Genomic DNA, 8,753 nt, shown 5'->3' on the forward strand with positions numbered 1-8,753 from the left:
AGAGTTAAAGAATTAAGTTGGGAGACTAATATGGCCATTTTGGGCTCATTTGCTCTCTTCAGTTAGCCATACCCTTTATGGGATTCGAACCTGGGCAGTTTTACATACTAGGCAATTGTTTAACCACCAAGCCACAGGCTCTCCTCCCCTCTTTGTCACCCGAGTCAAGGGAGTATATACAGAAAGTTTTTCAGACAGATTGGTCTGATTGATTACACCTTGGCATTTTGACTGCTATACTGCAGTTCTACTTTTTACAATCTCTTTTGCCTTGCAGCCCCCCAACTAGGGGCGTTAAGCAGGCTCGAGTCGCTACTGCGAAACATTTACAAATCCAGATATCTTTTTCTGACAAAGAGTTAAAGAATTAAGTTGGGAGACTAATATGGCCATTTCGAGCTCATTTGCTCTCATCACCTATACATGTATACACCTATACATATAGATAGATGGATAGGATAGGATAGGATAGGATAGGACAGTGATGGCGAACCTTTTAGAGACCGAGTGCCCAAAAACTGGTCCCGCCCCCACTCCACCCCCCATCCCCCACCTTGCCTGCCCCGCAGGACCACTCACTTCCTCCAGGGCTTGCCGTAGATCGCCCAGGCAGCCCAGCAGCGCTATGGCAGTCACACCCTCTGCCCGTGCCCTGCAGTATCAACTGTGCACGATGGGGTGTGAGGGCAGAGTCTTGTCTACGCTGCCTGGCTGCCATATCCTTGGCTGCTCTGTTCCGCGTGGGACATGCTCAGGGGCGACTCTCCTTCAGGGGGGCTGCTGGAGAGGAGGGGGTCACGGGGGGAGGTGAGGCTGGGGCAACGGCACGTGTGCCCACAGAGAGGGCTCCGAGTGTCGCCTCTGGCACCCGTGCCATAGCTTCGCCACCACTGGGATAGGATATTATAGGATAAAGTGAATGGTCTTCAAAATGTAATATTGAAAGAAAATTTTAAAATTGAATCTGCTGTGTAGTGGAAATTTACTGAGTGGAGAAACAAGCCTGTCAAAGAAACTACAATGGATGGAAGCGAGGAAATGGTAGCATAAAGGGACGAGGTAAGATAGATACATAGGCAAAAATTAGCTGGGTCTTCAGACTGGGAAAAGGAAGAACACAAGCTGCAAAAAAAAAAAACTTGCAAGAGGGAAGGGCTAGCCAGGGAGAACTGGCTGAATGAAATAAGAGGAAAGGCAGATTAAACTGAAAAACAGTTCTCAGAACTTATAAAAAAAGGGGCCCAGAACTCAAAACAGAGAACTGAGCATGTGTAATTAACTGATAGATATTAACTGACACACCTTGCATAAATTATCTCCTAATTTTAATGTACATATGGTGTATGATTTAGTATGTAGCAGGAAATAGGAGGAAGTTAGTGCCTTGGTAAGGCCACACTTGGAATACTGCATCCAGTTTTGGTCACCGCGATGTAAAAAAGATGTTGAGACTCTAGAAAGAGTGCAGAGAAGAGCAACAAAGATGATTAGGGGGACTGGAAGCTAAAGCATATAAGGAACGGTTGCTGGAATTAGCTATGTCTAGTTTAATGAAGAGAAGGACGAGGGGGGACATGATAGCAGTGTTCCAATATCTCAGGGGCTGCCACAAAGAAGAGGGAGTCAAGCTATTCTTCAAAGCACCTGAAGGCAGGACAAGAAGCAACAGATGGAAACTAACCAAAGAGAGAAGCAACCTAGAAGTAAGGAGAAACTTCCTGATAGTTAGAACAATTAACAAGTGGAACAACCTGCCTCCAAAAGCTGTGAATGCTCCAACACTGGAAGTTTTTAAGAAGAGATTGGACAACCACTTGTCTGAAATGGCATAGGGTTTCCTGCCTGAGCAGGGGGTTGGACTAGATGACCTCCAAGGTCCATTCCAACTTTTTTATTATTATTATTATTATTATTATTATTATTATTATTATTATTATTATTATTATTATTATTATTATTATTATTATTATTATTATTATATTATTATTATTATATTATTATTATTATTATTATTATTATTATTATTATTAACCTCATAGTACCTCAGCCAATGGGGAACGAGGAGGGATATGGCGGCCCGAACACTACTCCAGTATTTGAGGGGCTGCCACAAAGAAGCGGGGGGGAGGGGTATCAATCCATTCTCCAAAGCACCAGAGGGCAGAAACAAGAAACAAGGGATGGAAACTAACCAAAGAGAGAAGCAACCTAGAACTAAGGAGGAATTTCCTGACAGTTAGAATGATTAATCATTGGAACAACCTGCCTCCAGAAGCGGTGAATGCTCCAACACTGGACGTTTTTAAGAAGAGACTGGACAGTCATTTGTCTGAAATGGTAGGGTTTCCTGCTTGAGCAGGGGGTTGGACTAGAAGACCTCCAAGGTCCCAACTGTTATTCTGTTACCTTTATTACTCTTATAACAAGTCAAGGTGGTGAACATAGTTAATACTCCTTCTTCCTCTTATTTTCCCCTTAACAACAACCCTCTGAGGTAGGCTGGTCTGAGAGAGAATGACTGGCTCAAAGTCACCCAGCTGATTTTCTTGCCTAAGGCAGGATTGGAACTCAGGTTTCTTGCTTTCTAGGCCAGCATCTTAACCACCAGATCAAATTGGGTGTCTTGCCATAAATCAATCCATCAGAATAGAGCTGGAAGGGACCTTGGAGGTCCTCTAGCCCAACCCCGTTTAAGCAGGAGATCCTATACCCTTTCATACAGGTGGCTGTCCAGTCTCTTCTTAAAAACGTCCAGTGATGTCCTCACTGTTAGGAAGATTCTCCTTAATTCCAGGTTGCTTCTCTCCTTGATTAGTTTCCATCTCTTTGTTTCTTGTCCTGCCCTCTGGTGCTTTGGAGAATGGGTTGACCCTCCCCCTTCTTTGTGGTAGCCCCTCAAATATTGGAAGTGCTATCATGTCACCCCTAGTCTTTTTCTTCTCCAGACTGGCTATATGTACATACATATAAATAAATAAACCCAATTACCCACCAAAATGGCTCTTGCCATGCCACATTGATAGATAGATAGATAGATAGATAGATAGATAGATAGATAGATAGATAGATAGATAGATAGATAGATAGATAGATAGATAGATAGGTGGGTGGGTGGGTGGGTGGGTGGACGGACGATATAGATGATAGATGATGATATAGATGATGATAAATGATAGATGATAGTAAATAGATGACAGATGGAACTCACTCCAGACTCAAACCATACACGGCTTTCTCCCAGTTGTGGACTCTGAGGTGTCTCGTAACTCGATTTTTACCCAAAAACCCATGGTACAATCCAAGAATTTGTATGGTTTCTCCCTGGTGTGAAGCTTCTGATGGAACACAAGGCGGAACTGTGGTGGAACTGAAACTCCATCCTTACTTTTAAGGCCACTGTTTCTCAACTGCTTCAAGAAGTGTGGATTTCAATTCCCAGAATTCCCCAGCCAGCATGCTGGCTGGAGAATCCTGGGAGTTGAAGTCCACACGTCTTAAATTGTTACGGTTGAGAAACACAGCTCTGGGCAAACAACAGGTTTTCTCTCCTGTTTGGTTTTTCTGATGCCTAAATAAGGTTTACACTCCAGCTGAAGCTCTTCAACATCACTGTATTTATTCGGTTTCTCCCCTCTGTGAATAATTTGATGTCTGGTAAGATTTGTGCTCCAGCTGAAACCTTTCTACCTTCCAAACTCATGTAGCACTTCTCCCCATTGTGGCTCTGTTTATGTCCTTTAAATTTTGATTCACTGCTGAAATTGCGGGCACATGCGGTGCTCTGGAGGAGCAGTGGTTAGAATGCAGTATTGCAGGCTGAATCTGCCGACTGCCAGCAAGTTTGATCCTGACCGGTTCAAGGTCGACTCAGCCTTTCATCCTTCCAAGGTCGGTAAAATGAGGACCCAAATTGTTGGGTTGACACTGTAAATCGCTCAGAGAGGGCACTAGGGGGCGATATACAAGTAGTCCTCAACTTACGACAGTTCGTTTAGTGACCGTTCAAAGTTACAATGGCACTGAAAAAAAGTGATTTACGACCATTTTTCACATGACCATTGCAGCACCCCTGTGGTCACAGGATCAAAATTCAGACGTTTGGCAACTGGCTCATATTTATGACGTCCCGACGTCACACTATCGTAAAGTGGAGCAAAGTTCCCTTTACAAAGGTTTCGCTTAGCGACATACATTTTGGGTTCAAGTGTGGTGGTAAGTGGAGGATTACATGAATAAGCCTAAGTGCTATTGCTGTTGCTCCCCTCCCATTCTGGTTTTTTTCCCCGCCTTGAAGCGAGGTTGTATGCAAACAATACCTAGGGTTTAGTGTCTTGATTTTGTGTTTGCGCTCTTCCTCGCACACTCATTTGATGTTTATTTCTAACCTTCTCCTGCATCTCCTTGTTAAAACTGGGCTTGACAACAAACAGGATAGAATGGAATGCAAAGGTGGGGGCATGGTATCTAGGCAACCGAGGCGTCTTTGAGAGCCTGCAACAACAACAAGGTCACTGATGGGTCATTCCATGTCAAGTGGTCTGATTTTAGAAAAGTGCCCTGCTCGACCAGCAATGATTTTGATGAAATTTTGTGTGTACATGCACACATGTCCCCAATGAACATTGGTAAAGTGTTAACGTTTGCTGATGCAATACTTGCGGAGATATAGTCATTTGTTTGACCCCATACCGCAGCCTTCTACAGTATGACTCTTGAGATTCCAGCAACTTTTGACACATAATATCTCCGGCAATATTTTGTTGAGAGAAACAAAACTTGGCCAACTTGTACAACTTTGTGTGCTCTATTAAACAAAATAATAAACACACTGTCATGAGCAATCTCCATCTAGATAATGTGGAGCAAAGTTGGCCGAAAATATTGCAGCTCCAAAAAAAGTTTAAAGTTTGGCTTTTTATATCTCTGGAAGGAAAGATATGATAAACGTGAAACTTTGCGTGTAATAACTTAGCAACACAAGGTTTTCAAATATAAATTTTCATTCTCCTACTGCTTTCCAATAGTTTACAAATTGAGTGTAAATTTGACGTTGAGGGAAGTTAGCCCAGAGAAGGAAATATTAAAAAGGCAGGAAAATATATTTTTCCTCAAAAGGATTTTTAAAAACCAAAAACCAACCCTGGCCTCATCTCTTTGCCCCAAGCAGTAGCCAGCCCTATACAAATGCAGATGTAAGACCATCAGGAAGGCTGGAGCCAGGAAGCTCAAGAAGACAAAGAAACTCTTAAGAGTCATTAGCCCAGCCGCAGGGAAGCAGGAGATGACTTTTGGGACATAATAGGACTGAACCACAGATACTAAGGCCTAGAAAAGCACTCAGACTCAGTTCAAAGTTCATGCCACAGGAAGAGGAAACTATTCCAAACAAAAAGCTAGAGAGGGTATAAAAAGCTACTGGCCATGTGCTCAGCCCCTCTTCTCTCCTCTGCTCTTTCCTGAAGAAGCATCTTTCTGCTTCTGCAATAAACTGTAACCATCTTCCCAAAGCAGACGCAATGTTGCTTATTTATTCCCGGCTTGGATGAACCAGGATGAAGACTTTACTTCTGACAACGTTTTTTGTAAAAACACCAAAATAGGGTATTTTCAGTCTGCTTTTACAAAAAAAAGACCTTCTGGAAACTGTTAAATCATTCTCATTAGAAAGAGCATGTTTCAAACCCCCTAAAAAAGTCGGGTTGGTTTTTCATCGCTGACGTATAAAGCCCTAAAAATAGGGACAAAGTTGAGGATATTGCTATGGCAATGTCACATGTATTCTATTATTTTTTTGTCTTGTTTGTTTTATATAGACATCATTACTACTATTATATTGCGTTGGTCCATGGTGACATTGTCACTACCAGTTCAGGCACTTGAACCAGCAACCCCATCGCCATAGGGGGCCCAATAACCGTGCAACACCAGCCACGGGTAGGTTTCTTGATTCAGGATCGCAAGCCTTGCTGGTTTGAAACATGCTCTTTCTAATGAGAATGATTTAACAGTTTCCAGAAGGTCTTTTTTTTGTAAAAGCAGACTGAAAATACCCTATTTTGGTGTTTTTACAAAAAACGTCAAATTTACACTCAATTTGTAAACTATTGGAAAGCAATAGGAGAATGAAATTTTATATTTGAAAACCTTGTGTTGCTAAGTTATTACACGCAAAGTTTCACATTTATCATACCTTTCCTTCCAGAGATATAAAAAGCCAAACTTTAAACTTTTTTTTGAACCGCAATATTTTCGGCCAACTTTGCTCCAAATTATCTAGATGGAGATTGCTCATGACAATGTGTTTATTATTTTGTTTAATAGAGCACAAAAAGTTGTACAAGATGGCCAGGTTTTGTTTCTCTCAACAAAATATTGCCAGAGATATTATGTCTCAAAGTTGCTGGAATCTCAAGAGTCATACTGTAGAAGGCTGCGGTATAGGGTCAAAAAAATTACTATATCTCTGCAAGTATTGCATCGGCAAACATAACACTTTACCAATGTTCATTGGGGACATGTGTGCATGTACACACAAAATTTCATCAAAACCCGTGATGGTCGAGCAGGGCACTTTTCTGAAATCAGACCACTTGACATGGAATGAACCTGATGCAGGTGCTCAATGGAGAAGTGGACTGTTTCCATAACAAGAAGTATTACTACCATATTTCCCCGAAAATAAGACCGGATCTTATATTAATTTTTGCTCCAAAAGACGCATTAGGTCATATTTTCCGGTTAGGTTTTATTTTCATGGAAATATGGTACTAAATGTGTCCGTATGACTGACAATCTTAACTGGGGATTATTTTTGGGATAAGGCTTATATTACCAGCATCCTGAAAAATCGTGCTAGGGCTTATTTTCCGCTTGGGTCTTATTTTCGGGGAAACAGAGTATTGGACAATGTGAACACCCGGTGGATGGGAGCGAGGAAATCTATTGTTTAATTAAGGAAGCCTTTGGGTGGGAAAACCAGAGCTGGTTTCGCTTCTTCTGTGCCAATGTAAATTTTCAGTAGTGTTATACACTTGGTAAAATCATGTCCCAGGAGTTTCATTTTCTGGAAATGCCAAATGGACAGTTGACATCCCCGAAACCTGGTTTCCCCGTTGTCATCTTAAAAACTGCTACACCAAACTGGCTCTCGCTCTAACATACACTGAAAAGAATTCACTGGCTGTGATTCTAATTTATTTATTTTTCATTTAGTTTTTAAACGTATATGCTCCCCCGTCTCACTGCCTCGAGGTGATTCTGGGTGGCTTACAACAGTAGAAAAAAACAGATATAAAAGCATTTAAGCTTAACCATTAAAATAATCCAATCTGTCTCTCAACTCAATAAAACTAGCTAAAAAAAGAACTTCAGGAGATTTGTGTGTGTGTGTAGGGCATGGGTCGGCAACCCGCAGCTCCGGAGCTGCATGTGGCTCTTTGAGCCTTCTCCTGCAGCTCCCAGTCCTCCTCTGCCATTTGCAGAGACAGAGACAGAGAGAGGCACTTGTGCTTCCCCCTTGTCTCTCTCTCTCTCTCTCTGTGTGTGTGTGTAAAAAAGAGAGTGGCCTCACGCTGTTCTCCGACAAGCTGACAAGCTTATTGGGCGGGGCTCCTGCCTTTGCTGCGTCTGTGCAGGAAGCAGCAGGAAGCAGCAGCTAGCGCTCTCTCTCTCTCTCTCTCTCACACACACACACACACACACACTGAGTGGGAGAAGAGGACTGACAGACCAAGGGCAGGAGAGAGCCAGCCCAATAAGAATGTGTGTCAGCTTGTCGGAGAACAGCGTGAAGCCAGCTTGCCAGGTGAGAAGATCAGAGAGGGAGAGGAAAGAGAGAGAGGAAGAGAAAGAGGGGGGGGGGGAGAGAGAAAACTCATGCACAGCAGCCTCTATTTCTTTTTAATTAAATTCTTCAATCAAGGCCCCCCCTTCCGGCGCACACGCATGTAGGTGCGGATTTTGCGGCTCCGTTTTCTTTTCTATGGGAAACGGATCCAAGTGGCTCTTTGAGTGTTTAAGGTTGCCGACCCCTGGTGTAGAGGGAATCAAAATCAACGTTTCAGGCAGCTGCCTCCCACCCACCCCCCAAAAAAAAAGGTTTATAGAGATTTGTTAAGAGTTTATACCTAAAACTTAGGTGGGTACCTTCCACAACTCATATACCCATCAGTTTCTGCCCTGCATGAATCTTTGCCAGTCTGGGAAGCTTTGGATTTTGATTGTAGCTCTTGCCACTTGGATGAGTTTTAAATTTTGTGGCTCCTTCGATGAGAATGGAGAGTTATGCTGTGACTGAAACTCTTTCCGCACGACGAGCAGTGATAGGGTTTCTCCCCCGTGTGGATGCGTTTGTGAGAGGTCAAGGTTGCCATCTGACTGAAGCTTATGCCACATTCGGAGCATTTAAAAGGTTTCTCCTTGGCATGGATTTTTTCGTGTTCATGCAGTAGAGACTTATGAGCGAAGCTTTTCCCACAGATGGGACACGTATTCATTCTCGGTTTCGGAGCTAATTTCCCATGGTTGAGCGTTTCAGGAGAATTCACACTCTTCAAAACCAAGGGTGTGTTTCTCGTGGTTAGTTTTCCCTGGATTGGAGTTTTGGAAAAGTTCCTGCTTGCCGAAGCTAAAGATGTATTCGCCGGATATCTTTGGGGAGGCACTGTTACACCTTGGAAATGAGGGCTTTCAGAAAGAGAGAATTCATCCCATCTCAAGCACTTTGGCCGATCCTCCGTTCCCTCGCTCTGCGG

The sequence above is a fragment of the Protobothrops mucrosquamatus genome, unplaced genomic scaffold (genome assembly GCF_001527695.2).
Source record: "Protobothrops mucrosquamatus isolate PMUCROS unplaced genomic scaffold, P.Mucros_1.0 scaffold5579, whole genome shotgun sequence".
NCBI lineage: Eukaryota > Metazoa > Chordata > Lepidosauria > Squamata > Viperidae > Protobothrops > Protobothrops mucrosquamatus.